Here is a 26,456-nt window from a genome sequence, read left to right on the forward strand (position 1 = left end):
ATGCCATCCAAATTGCCAAGACAACTAGTACACTGGTATAAATCACCCAGAAATTGACTAGTGTCCTTAAGAACATATTCAAAACGTGTTAAAACTCTCTTTAAATGATAGTCTAGATAAATGGAGAGGGGCTCGGTGAGCCAACCTTCCCCTGCAACTATCGGTCGAAATGGAGGTGAAGTCTCATGTTTATGTATCTTTGGTAGCCCATTGATACATGGTATAACTGGAAAAGGTACCACAAAATATTCAAACAACTCATTGGTCAGTAGACCTAACAATTTACATTCTGTCAGCATATTAAAAATGGAACTATAACAACTTTCAACATCATTCAAAATAACAGGTACATATGCATCAGTTGAGAGCATGTCCATCATAGAATCCAAATAAAAACCTTTGTTCATAACAACAATACAGCCGCCCTTGTCGGCGGGCCTTATGACAATAGTATCATTAGCCTTCAAGGCTGTTAAGGCATGAAACTCAGATCTAGTTAAATTATCAGTCAAGTCTAAGTTGGTCACAGAAGAAGAAGAATATAAGTCCTTCTCAACTGCATTCAAAAAAAGTTCCAAGTCAGGGGGCAGGTGTGGATTGATAAGACTCTTCTTCTTGAAAAGTCTGTCAGACATACAGTCAACATCTTTATATAACAATTTCAGTGCAACATTTCTCAGAAAAAGTCTAATGGATAAAACATTTTCACTAACATCAATCCTCTTACTTGGAATAAATGTCAAGCCCCTACCGAGCAATGAATACTCCGCGTCGGTAAGTATGTGATTGGAGATGTTCCAAATCAACGACCGTTCCCCCATCGCTGTGGTTGAGGACGATTGTAGACTTCCCTCCGCTTGGCTCCCGTGGAAGGTTCCTGATCCAATGACCTCTTCCTCCCTGTCCGGATAGGAAGAGGAACTTCGGGAAAACCCTGAGGATCCTTGTGGTGTAAACGATCCAACTGAATCTTACGCCTGACCACTGTGCTTGTCCGAGCTGGAACATCATGGTCACCATCTACCTGTATAGGGCGGGACTCCGCTGGCGTAAAATAAACAGAGGTTGTTGATCTATCACCTGATTTCTCAGAGGCTAACGGACAAGCTCGTACATTCTGATCCGTCAAAGTCCGTTCAGCTTGTACAACATTAGCTGACGTGTCCACATTTAACACAGTGTTGGTAGAGTCAACAATAGCTCCAACAGAGGCATTACATGTAGCAGTAGGAGGAGCAATCCTATTATTGAGTGAGTGCTGTACAGGAGGTGGATTCTTCGGCCAAAGAAACACGTTGTTATTTTCGAAATCTTTCTTGTCACGCATAAGTTTCTTCTTCTTCTGCGTGATCAAATTGGTACCATACCTGGAGACTCTATCCATCAACTCATGTAGAAAAATGTCCAATAAATCAGCTCCCATGAGGTCTGTGAGCTGCTGTTGTTGCTCACCAATGGTCGCTAATAGTTCATCTTCCTTCGGTTTAAAATAGTCGATGAGTAAGTCCATATAGGCCCTACTGGCTTGAAGGTTGATCTTCTGCCATCTGACCAGTAAATCCGGCAGGGACTCACCATAGGTCGGCATATTGAGTATGCGCAGACCTCTTGGTATCACCTTGCAATGAATACTTGCCTCTAGGTGATGTCGTTGGCACTGTAGTCTCTTATATTTAAAGAGATTATTCTCCAAATCCCGCTTAATTTGTCTGATAAGTATGGTGTCATCAACATCTATCTCGACAGTTCCTGTGGTATCAAAATCCTCCAAAGACATCAACGGATTAGTATAATCAGTTAAAAACTCCTTCAACGATCCAACAAAGCCCGTAGAGACTTTGTTCTTATCAACAATACATCCCAGAACATTAGAATCAGCCACTGCTTCCATATCAGCGCTACAGACACAAAGTTTATAAAAAACACGAACCCAAAACTCACAAAAGTGAAGAACGTAGTTGCAAACGTAGCGACCCACAAGTAGCAAGATATGTGCTATGAATGATGTTGAAAGTTGTTATAGTTCCATTTTTAATATGCTGACAGAATGTAAATTGTTAGGTCTACTGACCAATGAGTTGTTTGAATATTTTGTGGTACCTTCTCCAGTTATACCATGTATCAATGGGCTACCAAAGATACATAAACATGAGACTTCACCTCCATTTCGACCGATAGTTGCAGGGGAAGGTTGGCTCACTGAGCCCCTCTCCATTTATCTGGACTATCACCTAAAGAGAGTTTTAACACGCTTTGAATATGTTCTTAAGGATACCAGTCAATTCCTGGGTGATTTATACCAGTGTACTAGTTGTCTTGGTAACCTGGATGGCATGCTTTTGGTCACGATGGACGTGACTTCTCTGTTTACATGCATCCCTAATCAGCGTGGCATTGAATTGGTTAAATCATTATTACTTGAAACTCTTACTCCTACGGAAACTGACCTGATTTGTTTACTACTTGAGACTGTTTTAGAACACAACTATTTTGTTTTTCTTGACAGGTACTTCAAGCAAACCACAGGAGTGGCAATGGGCACCAGCTGTGCCAACTCCTATGCCAATTTGGTTATGGTGGCCTGGGAGAGAGAGGTTATGTTAACATGTACCAACATCGTCTTTTATAGACGTTTTGTTGACGACCTCTTTCTCCTTTGGCATGGCACAGCTGGTGCACTTGATTCATTTTTTCATCATGTGAATAATTTGGAAGGATTTCTGAGATTCACGATTGACTACTCCTCAAGTTGCGTGAATTATTTAGATGTCTCCATCTTGGTTGAGAATGGGTCTATTTCTACCAAGGTTTTCAAGAAACCCTGTTATAGAGCATCTTTTTTGAAACCTGATAGTATGCATCATCCTAGAACCTTTGATAACATCATTAAAGGCCAAGCTCTTAGAATTTCACGACTGTGTTCAGAAGACAATGTGTTTCATACTGAATTTATCAGACTTAGACAGTGCTTCCTTGATAGAGGATACTGTCCTGGTAAGGTTGACTCAGTTTATACTGAGGTTGTCAAACTAAGGCCTAATAGGGGTAGGCCCTATTTTTCTGGATCTAGGCCACGCTTTGATAGAACGTTTCCATCTAAGCAAGTTGCATTGGTTTTACCCTATAGTAAGAATGTACAGTTGGTACAACATGCTATACTTGATAACTGGAACATACTTAACATCAATGCGGATACTCAGTCTGTAGTTGGTAATCATCCGCGCTATGTGTTTAGTAACCTTAAAAATCTCAAACAGCACCTTTGTTATCCCAGGCTGAGTAATGATGCTATATGTTTGTTTTCTCCCCACGATTTAGGCACCCATAAATGTGGTAAGTGTCCTCAGTGTATATACATTGACACATCCCGTTTCTTTAGGAACCCAAACGATGGACGTCTCTGGGAGTTGAGATGTCACTCGGATTGTAACACCAGGAACGTCATTTATGTAGCATGTTGTCAAACATGCTTCAAGTTCTACGTAGGGAAAACTAACCGCTCCCTACGGGAGCGGATTAGAGATCACATATACTGTTTCAACAGGTTAGACACTTGCAGTGCACTAGCCAAGCACATGATATCTTGTACAGGACATGTGTTCTTATTTCAAGTTTTGTGCATTTCTCCCACCAGTGTACGTGGTGGAGATCATGTTAATAATACAGAAACCATTGAAACTAAGTGGATATTGAGGTTGGCATCTCATCGTGGCAGGGGTCTTAATGACTATGTGCCACTTAAACCCATACTCAAGGCTAGACCCCTTAAATAACCACGCTATTCATACTATCACAATTTGATGCACTATTCAATTATCCACATTAAATTAGTTAAATTATTTAAATTATTTAAATTATTTGCATTGATATCAATTGCATTTACTTTATGGATATGTTTTATTTCTATTAGTTTTAGTATTATTTTGCTCTACCTAATATTACAGTTATTGTTTTAAGTTGTTTTAAGTTGTTTCAATATCTGCACATGAAGGCTGTATTTTCCTTGCCTTATTGTTTAGCTATACCTTTAAGCTAGGCAGGAAATGATGTATGCACTTTGATATGTTCCTGGTTGTATTTATAGTAGTGAGTGGTTTTGAGTTGTGAACGTCTGAGGAAGCGAATTATTTCGTGAAAGCGCTTACGTTTTATCCATTAAAACTTCTTTTCACTTGTATGCATTTTGGATTTATATTGAAAGTGATTTCCTGGTTTACAGCATTTTCAAAGTGTTACCCACATTATATGGATGTGACTGTCTACCAATATCGGATACACGCTATTTTGGACAACAGAGTTGCAGTAGGTTATTCAAGTGGGAATTGGAACTGAACTGTTTTTTCACAGTTATTGGCCTTTAATCTTTTTATTGAGCACATATCTTGCTACTTGTGGTCAACTACGTTTTTCACTTTCGTGAGTTTTGGGTTCGTGTTTTTTATAAACTTTGTGTCTGTAGCGTTGATATGGAAGCAGTGGCTGACTCTAATGTCCTGGGGTGCATTGTTGATAAGAACAAAGTCTCTACGGGCTTTGTTGGATCGTTGAAGGAGTTTTTAACTGATTATACTAATCCGTTGATGTCTTTGGAGGATTTTGATACCACAGGAACTGTCGAGATAGATGTTGATGACACCATACTTATCAGACAAATTAAGCGGGATTTGGAGAATAATCTCTTTAAATATAAGAGATTACAGTGCCAACGACATCACCTAGAGGCAAGTATTCATTGCAAGGTGATACCAAGAGGTCTGCGCATACTCAATATGCCGACCTATGGTGAGTCCCTGCCGGATTTACTGGTCAGATGGCAGAAGATCAACCTTCAAGCCAGTAGGGCCTATATGGACTTACTCATCGACTATTTTAAACCGAAGGAAGATGAACTATTAGCGACCATTGGTGAGCAACAACAGCAGCTCACAGACCTCATGGGAGCTGATTTATTGGACATTTTTCTACATGAGTTGATGGATAGAGTCTCCAGGTATGGTACTAATTTGATCACGCAGAAGAAGAAGAAACTTATGCGTGACAAGAAAGATTTCGAAAATAACAACGTATTTCTTTGGCCGAAGAATCCACCTCCTGTACAGCACTCACTCAATAATAGGATTGCTCCTCCTACTGCTACATGTAATGCCTCTGTTGGAGCTATTGTTGACTCTACCAACACTGTGTTAAATGTGGACACGTCAGCTAATGTTGTACAAGCTGAACGGACTTTGACGGATCAGAATGTACGAGCTTGTCCGTTAGCCTCTGAGAAATCGGGTGATAGATCAACAACCTCTGTTTATTTTACGCCAGCGGAGTCCCGCCCTATACAGGTAGATGGTGACCATGATGCTCCAGCTCGGACTAGTACAGTGGTCAGGCGTAAGATTCAGTTGGATCGTTTACATCACAAGGATCCTCAGGGTTTTCCCGAAGTTCCTCTTCCTATCCGGACAGGGAGGAAGAGGTCATTGGATCAGGAACCTTCCACGGGAGCCAAGCGGAGGGAAGTCTACAATCGTCCTCAACCACAGCGATGGGGGAACGGTCGCTGATTTGGAATATCTCCAATCATACACTTACCGATGCGGAGTATTCATTGCTCGGTAGGGGCCTGACATTTATTCCAAGTAAGAGGATTGATGTTAGTGAGAATGTTTTATCTATTAGACTTTTTCTCAGAAATGTTGCACTGAAATTGATACATAAAGATGTTGACTGTATGTCTGATAGACTTTTCAAGAAGAAGAGTCTTACCAATCCACACCTGCCCCCTGACTTGGAACTTTTTCTGAATGCAGTTGAGAAGGATTTATATTCTTCTTCTTCTGTGACCAACTTAGACTTGACTGATAATTTAACCAGATCTGAGTTTCATGCCTTAGCAGCTTTGAAGGCTAATGATACTATTGTCATAAGGCCCGCCGATAAGGGCGGCTGTATTGTTGTCATGAACAGGGGTTTTTATTTGGACTCTATGATGGACATGCTTTCAACTGATGCATATGTACCTGTTATTTTGAATGATGTTGAAAGTTGTTATAGTTCCATTTTTAATATGCTGACAGAATGTAAATTGTTAGGTCTACTGACCAATGAGTTGTTTGAATATTTTGTGGTACCTTTTCCAGTTATACCATGTATCAATGGGCTACCAAAGATACATAAACATGAGACTTCACCTCCATTTCGACCGATAGTTGCAGGGGAAGGTTGGCTCACTGAGCCCCTCTCCATTTATCTGGACTATCATTTAAAGAGAGTTTTAACACGTTTTGAATATGTTCTTAAGGACACTAGTCAATTTCTGGGTGATTTATACCAGTGTACTAGTTGTCTTGGCAATTTGGATGATATGCTCTTGGTCACGATGGACGTGACTTCTCTGTTTACATGCATCCCTAATCAGCGTGGTATTGAATTGGTTAAATCATTATTACTTGAAACTCTTACTCCCATGGAAACTGACCTGATTTGTTTACTACTTGAGACTGTTCTAGAACACAACTATTTTGTTTTTCTTGACAGGTACTTCAAGCAAACTACAGGGGTGGCAATGGGCACCAGCTGTGCCAACTCCTATGCCAATTTGGTTATGGTGGCCTGGGAGAGAGAGGTTATGTTAACATGTACCAACATCGTCTTTTATAGACGTTTTGTTGACTAATTCTCCTTTGGCATGGCACAGCTGGTGCACTTGATTTATTTTTTCATCATGTGAATAATCTGGAAGGATTTCTGAGATTCACGATTGACTACTCCTCAAGTTGCGTGAATTATTTAGATGTTACCATCTTGGTTGAGAACGGGTATATCTCTACCAAGGTTTTTAAGAAACCCTGTTATAGAGCATCTTATTTGAAACCCGATAGTATGCATCATCCTAGAACCTTTGATAACATCATTAAAGGCCAAGCCCTTAGAATTTCACGACTGTGTTCAGAAGACAATGTGTTTCATACTGAATTTATCAGACTTAGACAGTGCTTCCTTGATAGAGGATACTGTCCTGGTAAGGTTGACTCAGTTTATACTGAGGTTGTTAAACTAAGGCCTAATAGGGGTAGGCCCTATTTTTCTGGATCTAGGCCACGCTTTGATAGAAAATTTCCATCTAAACAAGTTGCATTGGTTTTACCCTATAGTAAGAATGTACAGTTGGTACAACATGCTATACTTGATAACTGGAACATACTTAACATCAATGCGGATACCCAGTCTGTAGTTGGTAATCATCCGCGCTATGTGTTCAGTAACCTTAAAAATCTCAAACAGCACCTTTGTTATCCTAGGCTGAGTAATGATGCTATATGTTTGTTTTCTCCCTACGATTTAGGCACTCATAAATGTGGTAAGTGTCCTCAGTGCATTTACATTGACACATCCCGTTTCTTTAGAAACCCAAACGATGGACGTCTCTGGGAGCTGAGATGTTACTCGGACTGCAACACCAGGAACGTCATTTATGTAGCATGTTGTCAAACATGCTTCAAGTTCTATGGAAAGAACTAACCCCCCTCACGGAGCGGATTAGAGATCACATATACTGTTTCAACAGGTTAGACACTTGCAGTGCACTAGCCAAGCACATGATATCTTGTACAGGACATGTGTTCTTATTTCAAGTTTTGTGCATTTCTCCCACCAGTGTACGTGGCGGAGATCATGTTAATAATACAGAAACTATTGAAACTAAGTGGATATTGAGGTTGGCATCTCATCGTGGTAGGGGTCTTAATGACTATGTACCACTTAAACCCATACTTAAGGCTAGACCCCTTAAATAACCACGTTATTCATACCATCATAATTTGATGCACTATTCAATTATCCACATTAAATTATTTAAATTATTTAAATTACTTAAATTATTTAAATTATTTGTATTAATATTAATTGCATTTACTTTATGGATTTGTTTTATTCCTTTTAGTTTTAGTATTATTTTGCTCTACCTAATACTACAGTTATTGTTTTAAGTTGTTTTAAGTTGTTTCAATATCTGCACATGAAGGCTGTATTATCCTTGCATTATTGTTTAGCTATACCTTTAAGCTAGGCAGGAAATGACGTATGCACTTTGATATGTTCCTGATTGTATTTATAGTAGTGAGTGGTTTTGAATTGTGAACGTCTGAGGAAGCGAATTCATTTCGTGAAAGCGCTTACGTTTTATTCATTAAACATCTTTCTTTCTTACTTGTGGCGATTTTTGGATCTGTATTGAAAGTGATTTCCTGGTATACAGCATTTTTAAAGTGTTACCTACATCTTATGGATGGTACGTGACTGTTTATCAACATCGGGATATACGCTACTTTGGACAACAGAGTTGTAGTAGGTTATTCAAGCTGCCGTTACTGAACTGTTTCTTCGTCAGTTATTGGCCTTTTTATTTTTTATTGAGCACATATCTTGCTACTTGTGGGTCGCTACGTTTGCAACTACGTTCTTCACTTTTGTGAGTTTTGGGTTCGTGTTTTTTATATATATATATATATATATATATATATATATATATGTGTGTGTATGTGTGTGTATGTATATATATATATATATATATATATATATATATATATGTGTGTGTGATGGATTTTTTTTTTTTTTTTTTTTTACAATAATGCAAGTGTTTCTGAGAATCTGCATAACTATGCAGTATGATTTATAACAATTTCTATGAATACAATATTTTATTCTATTGACAATAATGAGTATGAGTAAATGCTCATATACAAGCAATTCAAGTTTTTTTTTGGAAGCTGTTGACTGCATTTACATGACAGAAAATAGATGCATCTTAATATATGTAATGTCTGAATCGTATTAGCCAAAGTTTTTGATTTAAATGAATGTTAGAACTTATTTTTCTCTCCTCTTGATTTCTAACATCAAGATTATTTGAATGCTATTTGAATACAAGTGTTTTATATTACATAGATGTATATAGTAGTATGAACAGTTTTTTAAAAAAAAAAGAAGTTTATTTTAGTTTATATGATGCTGTTTTACCAAATGTGTAGTCTTGTCTTGCTAGATAATTGAATTGAAAACTGTTAATCTCAGTTAAATATAACTAGTATTAAATTGATAAGGTGGTAGCTGAGGTACTGCTGCTTAGGGTAGGGGGTTAACTTGAGTGGTAAATACTACTCTAAGTTGGAGTTTATAACTCCAGGCTGGATGCAAGGTTTAATCCTTACATTATTTTCACTTGTTCATTGTTATATGTATATAGTTTTGACATCCACAATATATTTTGTACACTCATTGTCACTACAAACAAAATTGAATCCTATACAAAATCCCATAAGAGATTCAATAAATACAGCTATATTTAAAGGTACACCTAAAGGAGGAGATGTAACATTACTTATCTTATTTGTTATTTTGATCATAAGATTCTTAAGTTTTAAAAATGCCAAATGACATCTTTAAAAGGAATTTCTTTAAACATTAATGGATTGAATAATCCATGTAAAAGGGCAAGCCTAATAAGATAAATTAATTTACATAAGGCCAACTTAGTCTTCCTGCAAGAAACCCATCTCTTGAAAAAAGATATTGATAAACTAGCCACAAACAAATATACAGTATTGGTTAGTTCAGAGCACACTCAGAAAAAAAGAGGAGTGGCTATTTTATGGAATAAAAGTATGCCCATTCCTAAAACCATTAAGTCTTATCAGGATGACAAAGGAATGTTTTGTATGGTTACAATACAAATTAATGGGAAGACTTACACTTTAATTAATGTATATTGGATACCTGGAATTGGTATTAATACAGTGAAACATCTTCTTGATAATATCATATCATTCTCTATAGGAGATATTATTTTAGCTGGTGACTTTAATTGTATACTACATGAAAGTGATACTACCACTATAGGAAAAAGAAGAATTACATCTAATGCAAAACATTTAAATGATTTTGCTAATTCTTATCATTTGAATGATATTAATAATCAGATAGATTCAAAATCATTACCATACACCTTTTTTTCTAACAGATACAAAACTTATTCAAAAATAGATAGGGTCTTTATTTCTAACCAGATGGTAACAGATTTAATTAATTCCAAAATCATTTCATGTCCTATATCTGACCATAATTCAATTGTTTTTGAATTCATGATAAAAATACTCATAATGTCCAGATCAAAAAGATACCAGCATACTTAACTCAACTAAAAGACTATAAAGAATATATACTTTCAGAAGTAAAACATTTTTTAGACATAAATAATACTCCTGAAGTCTCCATTGTTTATGTTTGGGATGCCTTAAAATCATATCTATATGGACAAAGTATCAGATGGTATAATAATAAAAGGAAATCTTGGGATAAGGAATTGTTAGATATTCAAAGTAAATTAGACTCTTATAAACATAATAATAAAGAAAATATTATGGACAAGAAAGATATTGAAGAAATAAACAAACTAAATGAGAAATACAAAGAAATTTTAACTCATAAAGTTAAAATAACTTTAGAGAATACAAATTTTGTCTTAGTCAATAAGCCCCAAATACTTACATAGACTTAAAAATAAAACAAATAGGTTCAATAAACAAATTGATATCAAAGAAATCTTTTCGCTAAGGAAAAGAAGAATGTTTCTAGTATACCAGAAATACTAGATGAATTTAGAAATCACTTTCACAAAATTAACCATAATAACATTAACATGGAACCCAAAGATAAAATAAAGGAGTTTATAACCACAAACATGAATAAAAGCTTAATAAACAACAGATTAAACTATTGGACAAGAGTATTTCATATACAGAGGTTATTACACAAATAAATAAGCTTAAATCAAACAAAGCACCGGGTAATGATGGTATTATACCAGAGATATATAAAATCCTTTCTAAAAGTACATATTCATTAATACATAAGGTTTTTATTTTGGCCCAAACTGAGTTAATAACCCCCCCCATCTTGGCAATATACATTTATTTTGCCAATTTTAAAACCTAATAAAGATCCAACTAGATGTACTTCATATCGGCCCATCTCATTACTTAATGTTGATTATAAAATATTTATGAGTATTTTTGCTGATAGATTGAAGACAATCATCCCCGGCATTATAGATATAGATCAGACAGGTTTCATTGTAAATAGAAATACTTTTGATAATATAAGAAGAACTTTAACATTAATTGATTTTGCAAATAGGAAAAAGAAAGATTTAACACTCATTAGTCTTGATATAAGTTCAGCATTTGATTCAGTAAGTTGGGACTATCTGTTTACCTTACTGAAGTGCACAAACTTCTCAGATGCATTTGTAAATCTAATTGAGCATTTATACAAAGGAACTTTGGCTTATATTAAGGTAGGAACATATGTTTCACAACAAATACCCATTTTTAAAGGTACAAAACAAGGATGTCCACTTTCTCCACTATTATTCACTTTAGTAATGGAGCCTTGGGCTACTTTGATCAGAAACAGTACTGACATAGAGGGTTTTGAAATAGATGAAAATATAACATCCAAAATTCAACTTTTTGCAGATGATGTTCTAATTACATCAGCAGGATCTAATTCTTCTATGCAGTCTCTATTTGATAAAATGATGAATTTTAAAAGTATTTCTGGTTTAATATTCAATGAAGAAAAAACTAAAATACTACCTATATATACACAAAAAATATTCTCATTAGTGATTTTACTAAATATGTACCCAATTCAGGTCAGATAACTTATTTAGGTATAATACTATCTAAAGATATTAAATCTGTTATATATAATAATTATAATACCTGTTTTCTTAATATACAAAACCTTTTTAATACCTGGAATAATATGTTTTTTACTATGGAGGAGAGACTTACAATTATTAAAATGATAATATTCCCCAAGATTTTATACTTAATACAATCAATAATACTTCCACCTACAAAAATAATTATCAAGAAACTGAATACACTAATGTTAAATTTCCTATGGGCACCTAATAGACCTAGGATTGCATTAAAGAAACATACTAATAGCTGGTCTCAAGGGGGTATTTATTTTCCAGACTTTAATTTATATACTATCTCTTCTATTGTAAAAGTTATTACTTTATTAATAGATCAGTCATATGTTGCAAAATGGAAAGATTATTGGGAGCTAATTAGTATGCACTTCATGAAAATCTCCTTAACACATAAAAATATGATTGTAAATAACTCCATGTTATGGTTACTAAAGGAATTTTGTACTTCACCTATTACACCTAAACATATTGTTTGTTACCCATTAAACATTATTATTAGCTATCGTAACTTTATAGTCATGCACCCTAAGTATAGGGAATGGAATTTTATTATATTCCCTATAATGTATACTCAGGGTATGCTTTTGTCATCTACTTCTGAAGGAACTCATTTAGCTATAGATAATGATCTAAAGTACTGGTATCAGTTGATATCTGATAATAAAGTTAAAAATCTAGATTTCTTAAAACAAGAATTTGATCTAAGAGAAACTTGCTGGTTAGAGGTTCAGACCTTTAGACAACATCTCATTAATAAAATAGATCTAATGTCTATAGCAGTTAAAGAATCTATTCCAACACTGATTGATTACTTGATATTAAATTTACAACATAAAGTTTCTGATAAAGGTAAACTTTCATACATACATAAAATTATCAGACAAGAAACTTTTTACAGTGTAGATTCATACTGGAATTATTTCACTTCTATTAATGGGGACCCACCAAATCAACAAGATAAACAATATATATTGGAATCTGCTTATAGAACTACATCTTCCATTGTCTGGAAACTTTATACATGGAAATTTTTACATAGATCTTTTCATACACCTTTGATGATGAATAAAATAAATAATAAAGATAATTTATGTAAGAGATGTAATGTAGAAATTAATGCTGACTGGGCTCATATGTTTTATGACTGTATAAAATTGAAAGAATACTGGAAGTCAATTAATGAATTTTGCAGGCTCTTTTTACAGATAATTTAATTATTTCTAAATCTCTTATATTATTCAACACACCTGTACCTCAAAGTGTTAAAAAGGTTAAGCTTCCCTTGTTATGGTCTATTCTAGCAGTGGCTAGGAAAATAATAACCAGAAATTGGATTTCAGATACACCTCCTTCGTTCAATGAATTTAAAAATGTTATGAATATAGTGTGCCATATGGAAATAAACACAATTAGGACAAGAACAACTAGAAAAACATCTTATTATATTGTATGGGATAATTTACAAAATTTGTTAAAAAAATTCTAATTTCAATAGCACGGCATTTTAATTTAATTAATTGATCTGATTGTAATGGATGTCTTTGTACATACTTTAGTTGTTTTGTTGAATATTATAATAATATCTATTTTTAATTACTTGTATAAAATTGTTATGATATTTCTCTTATATGTTAAAACAATAAACCTGTTTTGAAAAAAAAAAATACTGGGTGAGCAAATTGGTGTGACTAAGGAAATGATTTGACTGACACATACTTGGAGTCGCATAGACATACTAATGCCTTGTTGAGTTTAATTCTTATGGCTGCCAAAAAAGAAATTACTAGAAAATGGAAATCAAAGTCTAAACCAATCGTACTAGAAGTAGAGAATTTAGCAACAGAGATAAAAGGGCAGGAATTGAATGAGCTATGTAATGTCTGACTGACAATGAATGCCCAGAAAATTATAGGTGATGTATAATATTTGCAAATGAAATGTTAATATGGTCGGTTTTCATTTATATAAATGTATGATTGCCTGTGTCCTAAGTAGCAATTCAATAAACTATGTTTCTTGTTTAAAAAAAAAATATCCAGCATTATATAAAGTAAAAAACTCATACTTTAGGCTATTACTTCCATCCACCTTAACGGAGACAAATCCCCAGTTATCAAACATGCCGGGTGGCATCATGACAGGATATCTTTGAGGACCACAAGGACTTGGGCCCAAAAAGAACATCTAGCTTGTAAGGTCTAGTAAAGGGGTGCATGTTAGACCATGTAGCAGCAGCACAAATACAGTCTAAAGTAGAGTTAACAAGGGTGTGGAATTTGCAAAGGAACTTGTAAGGTGCACTTTAAGATTATTCGGTATAGTTCTGTTAGCCTGACACACGAAGAGTATGCAGCTGGACAGTCATTCAGACAAGGTGACAGAGGAGAAATAAATGAACAGCTGGTTGAGAACAGGGTTAAGACAAAGAGCTGGTTGTCTTTCCTAAAACTCTTCATGTAGTGGAAATAGAATCATAACTGCCTGTCAATATACAACATGTGTAGCTAGCATGCATTTTTTCACAGGTATGGTTTGAAAAGAAGGCTCGGAGGTGCATAGGCTTATTCAAAGTAAATTAATTAGTGTATGAAGAAAGGGTTGATTCTCAGGGAAACTATCTTTGGTAAAAATGAAATATGAAGGTTGTGATGAGAGAGTATGCAGCTTTGATATTCATCTAGCTGAAGTGATAAGCCACCACCAACAAGGCCTTTTAGGAGAGAAACTAAGTGAGATGAGGAGGCTGGGTCACAGGGATGGCATATCACAGCCTCTAAACCAAAAAGTTAAGATCCATAAGGGGTGCTTAATCAAAACTGGTGGCCTCAAAAGTGTCATGAGTAAAAGTCTTACAAACTTTCTGTAGATTTTCTGGGAAGCTAAGGTTGTTCAATCAAAATCCTGGTGGAAAATCAGAAACAGCTGCTAAATTAACCTTGATGGTAGAGAAAGTACAGCCAGAATACAGTGCTGAGGAATACTGAAGAAACTAGAGCACAGAAAGGATCCAGTCTCTCTTGAAGGGCCCAAATGGAAAATCTCTTCCATTTGCTCTTATAAAGCCTGTGAGGAGAAGGTTTTTGAATTACTCTAGGTGGGAAAGAAGGCTCCTTGATTACCAGCAGAACTAGGGAAACCATTTGGTCAATCTGAGGGGTGGAATGTCTATGAAGCTCACCAGATGGGAGGGATAGGACATCACGTTTGGAATGTATAAGCCAAGAGCACTACTTTAGAGGAGGCCAAAGCATTGGGAAATGGATCTGCCAGAAAGGGGCGATGAGAATGGCTGAGGCCTTGCATAAGGATGTTTCTTAATGAAACATAGTCATTAATGGCAACTAGGAAAATGCATAGAGGAGTCCCAGCTGGCTACTGGTCTACAGTTCCTGGGTAGCTGTCACTGGAGAAGGACTAGGGGAAAGAAGCTGCTGCACTTGGTATTTGACAGGGAATCAAAGACTGCAGCAAGGCTCTCCCCAGCAATGGAATATATGTACTACTGATGGGTTGAGGAACTACTTGAGAAGCATCACATTACACCCACTAAGCCTATCTGCTAGGTAGCTGGTTTGCTCTGGAATGAGCAATGGTCTTCTCAGCTCTTTTTGAAAGCACACCCTCATGGTTTCTCGGCATACAAAAATAAGCACAGATTCCTCTCTGCTAGTTAACATACTGTACTAACAATGTGCTTTCCACTGTATGAGCAGCAATAACAACTTCCTGAAGAATCCCTGAAGGGCCTGCAATGGTAGGAAGATGGCGACCACCCTCATCTCCAAGACTTTGATATGAAGGGTGGCTTCTTGTCAAGTCAAGATCCGTTGGACTGCTTTCTCTGCTCAAAGCACCCACACCCCCAAGGGAGGAGAAAACCACTGTCACTGTGGCTGTTAGAAGAGGCAGGATGAATGACTGTCCACTGACACAGTAGGGGACTGAACCCACCCATCTAAATGACATGTGCAAACAGAAGAAATATGAATAGATTTGTTTATTGCATACAGTGATCGAAACTTGGATGCTCAGGGTCCACAAACACTTTCATGCAGCTCTAAGTAAGGCTTCACCAAAGATGGAATAGATTCTGTACAAATGAAAGACTTTGGGATCACTAGTAAGGCACCAGTAAATGACAACCTGGTTGTCTGACAGCTTTCCCCAGGAAGATGAATGATCATCAGAAAGTGGGTTTGCGGACATAGCCAATGCCCATGCCCATACCTACAGTGCTTCTCAATACAGGAGTTAGAATGGAAATCTCTCCTTGTTTGCCGATATCCCAAACCACTGCCAAGCTGTTACTGTGGATGGCTATTGCTCCCTAAAAAGAGTTCTGAAAGGCCTTAAGTGCAAGGAGGACTACACTCATTTTCAAAACAATGATGCACAAATTGGCCCTTAAATTTGCTTATGGCATACACCTTAGACAGTCTTATTTTGGCAATACCTCCATCCCCTACCCTGGAACACAGGAAATTGATGATGGCATATGCCACTCAAGTGCAACCAGCATGAACACATGGCAAATGAGATCCTGACATTAATGTCCATTGCCACATTGCTATGAATAAAAAGGAGGGATCAGTAGGTTGGGAAAGTTTCAGGTGCTGAGCCTGGCAGCATTAGTCTTGTTAAAGCCACTACAGGAGATGCAGTCTGCATGCACCTGATGTTCTGAATTTAAAGTTTAAAGGACCCACAAGCTGGGACCATAGAAACTTGTACTTGATATCCAGAGCATGAATGGAGATCAAGCCAAACCTTGCTAATGGCATTGAGTCCAATAATTCTAAAGGTCTCTTGATTTGTAACAAATATCAAACCACCAATCCTAACAAACCCAGCAGGACACTTGTCTGCAGACAAAATTAACAGTACACTCAGCAAAGTGCTTAGCCTTTTTGTTGAGGACACAGAAAGGTTTATTTATCAGTTTTACACTTTTATATAGTCTTAGACCAGGATAAGCTCCCTCAACAACCACAGTCATAGCCTTCAATCATCTCAAATAGGTTTTTAAGGTCAAAGCCCCATTGAGGGCAGATAGAATACATTTTTCCATTTTAAACAACTTCAAATACCTTTTGTTGTCCCTCACAGAATTACAGGAGGAACTCTTAACAGCTTCCTCAAGCAGTATCAAAATGCTCTTCTGCTCCTAAACAATATAATCATAAAAGCAGTTTATCCTGATGTGATATCCTGCATTTTAAATGCCTTGCTATCCACAATAACTCAAACGCAGTTAGCAACTGAAAGACCTCACCAGTTTAAATGAAAATAAATATGTTTAAATCACCAACCACCATAAAAGAACTTTGCACAGCAACAGAACTGAAGAGCAAGTAAAGAAAGTCAAGGTAAGAAACTGCTTCAAAACCTAGGGATTGGTCTGTGAAGATCACAGATTTTGCAAAATTAGAAGAAAAATGGAGAAAAAAAACTGAAGTGAATGTCAACTGGAATATGAAAGTTTAATCAAGGAGTATAATTTATATAAAATAACTGCACTATGAAGTTAAAATAACCAAAAAGAAAACAAAGTTTAAAAAGTAACCTGGGGCCATCTCTCAGATGCAACTAGCTTGAATGCACAGCAAATGAGATCTGGACAGTGATGTCTGTTTGTACATTGCTACAGGTAAAAGTGGAGGGATTAGTAAACTGGGAAAGTTTTCAAGTGCAGAGCTGTTTGATATCTGAATATATTAGTCTCGTCATCAATGAGGCTGGCCTCCCCACACCAGATCATAACAAGTCAGGCCCCAGTGGCCTAATGGAGAAGGCATCGGCCTCCTAAGCCAAGGATTGTGGGTTCAAGTCCCATCTGGGGTGTTATAATCTTGAACTGAGGGTGGCCTAATGGCTAAGGTGTTTGCCTTACAAACACAAAGTGCAGTGTTTGAGTCTCAGAAGGTATAATTGGCTAGGCTAAAAATGGCTCGCAAGGGCAGTTAGCCTAGTATGAATCTATGAGCGTTTAAGTCTACCTTTCAACTGCTCAGATTTTTGCTTCATATTTTCAGACTGTTCCTCATAAAATTGGTGGATTCTAGCAAATTACTAAGGACTGAATTAACTAAGTGACAGCATTGGAGTTTCAGACTTCATATCCCTCAGAAAAATGCATGCCAAAGCAAACCGTATTATTCTAGCAACTTTTCAAGTTCATAAGAGCAATACTGAAATTTGTTCCCAATTTTAGTTTTGTCCTCCCACTATTTTTGGCCTTGTCCAGATTACTCGTGCTAAGAGGTTGAAAGGTATGATAATAAGTTGTTGTGTCTTTTGGCTTTTCCCTATTAGGGGTCGCCACAGCGGAACTCCGGTCCGCTAACGATTGGCAGTAGATTTTTACGTGCCGAGTTGCCAGCCCTGACGCACATCCTTCAATGAAGGTATGCCCATTCACGCATATCTCCAGACAGAAGACGCTCTAGCTGAGAATCAAATGGGACAACGTCTTACTGTGAGGTGACAGCGCTACCGCAGCACCACCAAGGTATGATAATAAGTATTTACTTTTAAATCAAACCAAGAAGTCCAGCTGGGAAAAACATGCTTTCAGTGGTAGCCCAGTGAGTTAGCTTTACTACAACATACTACAAATACCAAATAATCAGCAATATAGGTAAAACAAATCAAACCATAACAAATATAAGCACAATGACCATTTTAACGGAGGAACAGAGCTAAAAAAAATATAAATAGGTAATGTTCTTTTAGAGCACTGACTAGAAAACTAAAACAAGGGAATAAAAAATAGAAAATAATGTTAAGTATAACTGTGTGGAAAACAGCCATGAGGTGCTTAGATTCCCTAAAAGATCAACTTCTTTTCTTGGAGTTACAAGTGATGAAGTTTTCTTTTAACCAGTCAAGGTTTATAAAAGTCAAAAGTAACCATGACTGCATCTGTTTCCAATAGTGTACTATTCATTGCTGTACAACAACTTATTTCACATCTACTTTTCTGTGCTTCATTCTGCTCTAGAGTTTTCAGTGCTGATATTACTACCAAATGCTGTTCCGCCTTTGACGATATACTTCTTAAACTTAAACATTATCTGTCTAGTCCGACCCTGTTCACTTTCTGGTAGTACATTTTATCCCCCCAAATCAGATTACATTCAACAAGACTAACATGCATCTGCATCCTTTTTAAATTCAAAGCCCTGCCAGTCTTTCTTTTGGCTTTTCCTGGTTAGGGGTCGCCACAGCGGAACTCCGGTCCGCTAATGATTGGCAGTGAATTTTTACAATGTTGAATTACCAGCCTGGCGCCCAACCTTTAAAGGCAGCACACCCACACACACATGCACCTACCTGTAGGTCTTTAAATTCACTCGACCGAGTCACTTTTATTAAAAACAGAGGCATAATGGAAGGCTCCATCCCTTACTTTGGAAAACAAGTTTTACAATTCCTTCCACAAAGTTGGCAGCACTACACTTCTTTGCTGCTGTCAACAACTGTATTGACAAAAATTCTCTATAACAGATTTATCATTTTTTTTAAATGGTCAATACTGTTTGCTTACTCTCAGCATGGATGCTAGTCATATTAAGGTACTAATACTGCCTTTCTTAACATAAATGTACTGTCTTCAATATAACCTGCCACTCATAAGACTACATTTAGTCCACAAAAACGTCAGACAGAAGAATCACAAACACTGAGATTTGCTTGCAGACAACAGGGCACATCATCGTGACCAAGTGCAGAAGACACAATGGCTCCCTTTAAACAGAGCTACTCTGCTGCTAAGTACACTAAATATTCAAAATTCTTATGATAGGTTCCTGGAACCCCACTAAAACTAAATTACCACTTACTCACTCAGAAGCAGTCAGGATGATACTCTTATTTTGGTCAGACCACGAGTTGAAACAGGCTGTCTGTGAAAAAGTACTCTAGAATAAGACCTGCTCTTTGGAACCATATGGCTTCAGATGTCAAAAACAGCCAAACTTTGGACTCTAAGCCTGAACGACTTCAAATTTCAGGAGTCTAAATGCATTTGCTTTCATGATGCTGGCACAGTAAATTCACAATATATTCTGCCTGAAGCACGTTTATGGTATTCTCAATGAAATTACTTGAGTATTATTTCTTTAGTGTGACTATGATTCGAAACATCTTGTATATAATCATATTCAGGACTGTATCACCCATATTGCACTGTTAACTTCACAGCAATTCTACTACTTTATTCAGACCATACAGTAATTCCTTTATTGTTTTGCTCTCTTACTCTTAATTCCACAGTAAGTCCACAATCACACGAGTGAATTCTATCTTGTACTTATGCTTTGTAACATCCATTTGTACAACAATGTTTCAGTAATTCTAACTTGCACATCATTTGTATAAAAATGTTTCTTCTGGCTTTCCAATGTACTTTTTGAACCAGGGTCATGACTGAGAAGGGCCAGTACACGAACGCACCTACCTGGTAAACAAATTGTTAACAAACTTATGTAAATGTAATTCTTTTCTTTTTAAAAGCTTTTGATTCTATCTTCTCAACATAGCATCTCAACAAGTGTGATAATTTGTGTGGACGGTTTCACATCTGCTTGGTTTGGGATGAAATATTAAACAGATGTTCATTCTGCTTGAGTTGGTGGTAGTTCTGGGGGGTGGGGTGTAAATTATCCCATGGTACTGAAGAAGAAGAGGAAGGGAAGTTTCCTGGTGCCTTGGCAATATCTTCCCCCAGTCAGTAAGAATACCACCTTGGGTTGCCACTGAAAAAAGAGGGACCTGTGGACTAGTAGGACTAAACTGGTCAAAGGATAAAAGAACCCATAATGTCAGTATGAATCCTCTTGAAGATGGTAACGGCACAGTGTTAGATCATGTGTGGCTTGTCCTTTAATAGGACGATTTTGACCTGTAGCCCTACTGCCTTTGTCCAATATACAGATGATTCTAAAATCCGTCTACTTCCATTCAGGTACAACTATCAGTACAGCTAAAAACTTCAGAAAATTTAAAAAAATAAAATTCTAAGCAATGCTCAGACTGGCACTACTGAATCTCACCTCATTCTTTCAGTCTCCTACACCAGAGTGCATTACTGCATTTTAAAGTTTTAAAATAGCAATTAAAGTAGTTAACACAACATTTGACCATTTATGTAACTGACAAGGCGAAATTGGTAATCTCAGAAAACCACTAATAGCTTTGTCTACTCTGTAAATGTCTCTACATATATATCTGCATATACTACTTTGGAGCTGCACAGATAATACTCTTTCAACCAATGGGACACTTGCAGGATTTGTAACTAGTTAATAAAAATTGCAGAGTTTCACAATAAAAGCCTGCCATTGCCTACATCACTGTTTCAAGACCACTGACTAGGATGGCTCAGACTATAAAAATCGGGTGTACTTTGAAACATCCAAGTACAAAACATGTCAAATAGCCAACGATCAAGCCCAAAAGATCGAAAGCCAAAACAATGAATCAAAACTCTTATGTTATTTGCAGGAGGGCAAGCCCCCCTGCACTCCTCTTGTTGGGAGCTGTACCCCCCCACTGCTAATTATATATACCAACTCTGAGATCGCTCTACACTGACAGAAAAGATCAAATGACTTTCAATCAATCACTTTGGCCAGTGTTAAGCATGTCTGATACTACAAACGTTAGATTATATGGAGTGCTCTTACTAAATTACATCTCTGTGCTTCAGCTTCGTGTACATATTGACTCCTGCTTGCATGATGTGGCTTTCCACTTAATTAAAACTTATCTTAGGGTACATTCCTGCTCAGTCAATGAAATAATCTAATATTGTTTTACTTCAGATATCAAAATCTAGTAACTATCAAAACTTGTTAAGGATCAGTCTCTGCTTTCCACTGCCATCATACTTCTACCATCCTTTGATTACTAATCAGTTAAGCATTTAACTTTGCTCTTATTTTCCCTGCATTTGCAATGTAACGTACACACGAGATTTGCTTAAAAGTACTTCAAATTTATAATTTTTGTCAAGTTACAAGTGTTCTTACAATGCAAAGCCCATACAACCTTCCGTTCTTGAATTATGAGATTTTTTTTTTTTTTTTTTACCAAAACATATATTTGCCCATTAAATTTTCTCACTAATGCTGCATCGCTACTTACTTGATTTGTTACACTAAAATAGCCACACATCATCAAAAGAATAATCGATCAGCATAGCACATTAGACATTAACTATGCTGTTTACAAGACTAAAACATTGTCTGTAAAAACATTGCACTCAGACAAAATATTTTTAATAACCGATCAGTAACCAAAAATGTCGGTTACGTAAACTTATACACTACATTACATTTTCCCAAGTTCTGCTGTTGTGTTGCTTACCCTTTTGATTTGTTACTCTGTAGGAAGTTAATGCTTCATCAAAAACATAATCATGGAGTACGACAAATTAGCATTTTGTTCTCTGTGATGTATACAAGGCTAAACATTCCTATTTGTAAAAATGTTTCACTTGCAGAAAAAAAAAATCTAAGTAGATCACGATAATGTAGTCAGTTACATACAGAGGTACCATCTCTAAATCTTGGTAACAAAAGGCAGTAAGAAGTTCCACAACACTGTGCATGTTACTTACAAGAGCTGCTGACATCATAAAGAGTCTGCTAATCTGGCGGGATATGTTGACTGCCACAATTTTGAAAGGAGTGCTAGGCCTGTAGTCTTACCAAATCATGCACTTCATGATCTAGGAATCGAAGAGAAGTATACGGCATAAGTTTGCATCAACCGTCTTGGATGATGGCAAATCAAGTGCCCCAGTGGAGAAAGGTTTACTTCTGACACATCACCTCTCAGAGAGGGTGGATGGACACCAATTTGGCACTAGTGGAAGCCACCTCATAAGGGAACCTGTGTCACGAATCTCACAACCTGATCCATCTAAACTCCAGCTGTTGGTTTCCAGTTATCGGTTGGCCAGACTGCTATTCTACAGCTAGCAGAACCATGGAATCTGTGGACTCTTCATCCATTGAAAGGTAAGCCTGAAAGATTATCCTAGCATCAGGTAGGACCGCAGGTCTGCACATTAGGATACTTAAGCCTGGAGGGACACAGAATGGTTGTGTAAATAATGCACAAGGGAACAGATCACTTAATGAAAGCAATGGCTAACAAAGGTTAGACCACGCTAGCTGTCACATAAGGGAAAGAGATGATTAACTGTGGTTTAGGTAAAGGGCTTGGCAGCCTTGCTCCATATGAAAAATCACAACCACTTAAATGGGAGAAGGCGAGGAGGTGATGTGGGCATCTCAAAAAGGGGCAACTGAAGATGCTGCCTTACTAGCTTAACTTTACAGTAATGTTGCCACTTTGCTTTCCGTTTTTGACGTCATTTGAGGTATCAAGCAGTTCTGTAATGTAGTCTTCCTTGCCAAAATCTGGCTCTGTTCTTGCTCAACCCCAGGATAAACTATATCCTTAAATATGAAGTACCACCTAGTCATTCATTTTACCTTCTTACTCTCCCTTCTTCACTCATTCACTTCAATCAATTTTTCTCCCAGACTCTCTAAATATGCCATAACCTGTTTTTCTCACTTCATACTAAAATTTATGTTTGTATTATACTAACCTATCTTTAATTTCTAAATAAACTGGCTAGAATTTCTCTAAATATTAAATAATTGTCGCATAACTTATAAATATTTAAATTGTAGATGTTTTTGTATTATTGCTTTTGAAGGCTATAAGATTCTTCTATTTAAAATGTTTTTGTAATACTTTGGAACTTTTCTCCCTGGGCCTCCACTGACAATGGACACCAACCCAGTTGGACTTCCCAGTAATCAAATGTCAATAAAGAAATAAACAAATAGTCTTCATCTCCATGCTTTACGGAGTAGTGTCTTCGCAAGGCTGCCTGATGATGATGATGCACTTATAAAACTATAGGATGAGTCAGTCTACTGTGGACTGAGGTTCTGACATCTGTTTAAGAAGCCAACATTTTCTTTTATTTACTACAAACTAAATTATTAAAGAGAGGAAAATATTACACTAAATTGCCAAGGCCCTGCTGAAAGAGTAATTTATTTTATTATTTTAGTTAACATCGGCATGACTTGTCAACGGGCCCCTTTCAGTCATGACTTGAGCCACAAGGGCAAGGGTAAAATGAAACATGTATAAATATACATATGTTTGAGCATATGACAAATAATCAAAATAAACCAGCATCGAAATACTAAAGACCAGTACTTTCATTTCAAACAAAAACAGTGAAAAACAAAAAACATAAAAAAAGAAAAACACTTTCCTTTTGAGAAGTGCTAACCAAATTTGCCTGATTACAGGTAGTGTTAAGGAAAGGATGATTTAAATGCACATATCGGGGCAGACAGAACATTATGACAACTGCCTGGGTCTACATGGGTGAGGAAACAGAAATAAAGAAGGCGGCACCATTCTAGACTTCTGTCTAGCAAATGGCTTGACAGTATCCAACATATGGCTCAGAAAGAGAGACAGTTAGAAGATCACATACAACAGTGGCCAACATGCAACTCCGGTAGACTTTCTCCTAGTAAGGAAGGGGCAATGAGGTAAAATCCGCAATTGCAAAGTCATTCCCAGTGAAACAGTTGGCCCACAGCATAAACCACTGGCTGTCAAATCAGTTGCAAGAAGTCGTCAGAGAAAGCTGTAAGGTCAACAGAGACCAGGCTGAAGACCTGGAAGTCGAATGCAGGAAAAACACAACAGCTGAAGAAATAACTCAGGGCTCTATCATTTCAAGAAAAGAAGACATAGCTGCAGTTGAAGAAGAATGGCAGCACCTCAAAACAGCAAGTACATAAAGCTGGTGATGGAATGCAGAAGTCCAGGAAGTCATCAAAAAAGAAGGTGTGTAGGAAAACGTGGAAGATAGAAAAGATGGACCTAGCTAGGAAGGAATACTGGTTGGCCAACAAAGAGGCTAAGAAAGGAGTTGTAATAGCAAGGCATCATAGGCACTCTACCAGCTTATGGAAAGTAAGTCAGTAGATGGCACAAAGAAACTCTATTAGGTTGCAAGGCAAAGACCGAAAGATAAAGAAGATAGTCAGACACCCTTCATAAGAGATGCCAGCAACAACCTGCTCACCAGTCCACAGGACATCAAAAGCAGATGGAAAGAGTACTTCCAGCAGCTTCTGAGTGGAGACAACCCCACAGAAGCAGTACTGCCACAGACACAGAACATAAGTGAAGAGGAGGAGCCCACTATAGAAGAAGTAAGAATATCACTAAAGAAAATGAAGTCAGGGAAAGCAGTGAGCTCAGATGAGGTCTTAGCAGATATGATAAAAGATGCTGGATGAGATGGGGACAGATGGCTGCTGAGGGTACACTCATAGCAGTGTGGAGAGAAAGCTGTATCCCAAATGACTGGAGAATAAGCACCAGTGCCAGTGTTCAAGATCAAAGGGGACATTCACAACTGTGGGTAGTACAGAGGTATCAAACTACTATCACATTGCTTGTAAGTTCTGGACATTGTGATTGATAAATGAATACGTAAAAGTAGTATAAAGTACGATGGGAGAAGACAAGTTTGGATTCAGATCAGGATGCAGTGCAATGGACCTGATATCTGCAGTGAGACAGACAGTTGAGAAGAAGCTAGAGTACTGGAAAGAGTCCAACTGGGCATTCCTAGACTTGGAGAAAGCATATGACAAGTTTCCAGAAAGCTGATTTGGGCAGTCCTGCAGTGGTTCGAAGTCCAAGAAACATTGGTATAATTAATGCATGCTACTATGTACAAGGACCCAATGACTCAAGTACAAGCAGTGTTCGGTCTTGCAGAGGGATTCCCAGTGAGAGTGGGTGTACACCAAGGTTCAGCTCCGGAGTCCACTGCTGTTCATATTGGTGATGGATTATATTAGCAAACAAGCTGTAGGGGCAGATCAAAGTTGCTGTATGCAGACAATGTGACATTAGAGGAAGACTCTGAGCAAGAATTTTAGCAAAGGATAGGGGAATGAAATACCAAACTGAAGGCACATGGATTAAAACTAAGTACAGATAAGACAGCTGTAATGGCAGGAAATGGAGGAGTTCAAAAGAAGCCGAGAACTGAGATAGAAGGGAAAATAGTGGAACAGGCTGACAGCTTCAAGTATCTGGGAGGGATGGCTAAGAAGGGAAGTCTAAATGAGAAGGTCAAAGCTAGAATCAGAGAGGCTGCAGACAACTGGCACAGAGTGTCTGGTGTAGTATATGACAGAAGAATGTCAAAGAAGTTGAAAAGTAAGGTGTACAAATAACTGGTGCAAAAAGTACTACTGTATAGTAAGGAAACCTGGGCAGTAAAGGCTGGCCAGTTGAGGAAGCTATAAGTGATGGAGATTGACAGCATGGATTGTAGGGTGCAAACTGTGGGTCAGCCGAATAAATGAGGACATAAAATCAGAAGCCAAAGTAGCTCCAATTACAGAAAAGGTCAAAGACAACAGATTACGGGAGTTTGGGCACATGTGCAGAAAAGCAGAAGACAATCAATGAAGAAGACTTGGGACAGATAAGAAGAAGGCAAGAAGAAACAAGAGTGTCTAGCAATTAGGTGGATGGACTGTGCAAAAGAAGACCTGTGACAGTTAGGCATGAGTGTCGAAGAAAGCAGGAGAGTGGCATTAAACAGACGGAG

At 37.2% G+C, this 26,456-nt stretch overlaps 1 protein-coding gene and 1 non-coding gene across 2 annotated transcripts in view; one reads left to right on the forward strand and one right to left on the reverse strand.

The window, feature by feature from the left end:
• The window catches only part of LOC122789337 (cyclin-J-like), a 292,505-nt gene that overhangs the window by 93,872 nt on the left and 172,177 nt on the right, over positions 1-26,456 (reverse strand). The gene's annotated exons all lie outside the window — the stretch shown is intronic.
• On the forward strand, positions 17,542-17,614 carry TRNAR-CCU. Its single transcript has one exon. It is a non-coding gene; the product is annotated as a tRNA-Arg (tRNA).

Source organism: Protopterus annectens, chromosome 14.part0 (assembly GCF_019279795.1).
Source record: "Protopterus annectens isolate FY-2018-M chromosome 14.part0, PAN1.0, whole genome shotgun sequence".
NCBI classification, from domain to species: Eukaryota; Metazoa; Chordata; order Ceratodontiformes; family Protopteridae; genus Protopterus; species Protopterus annectens.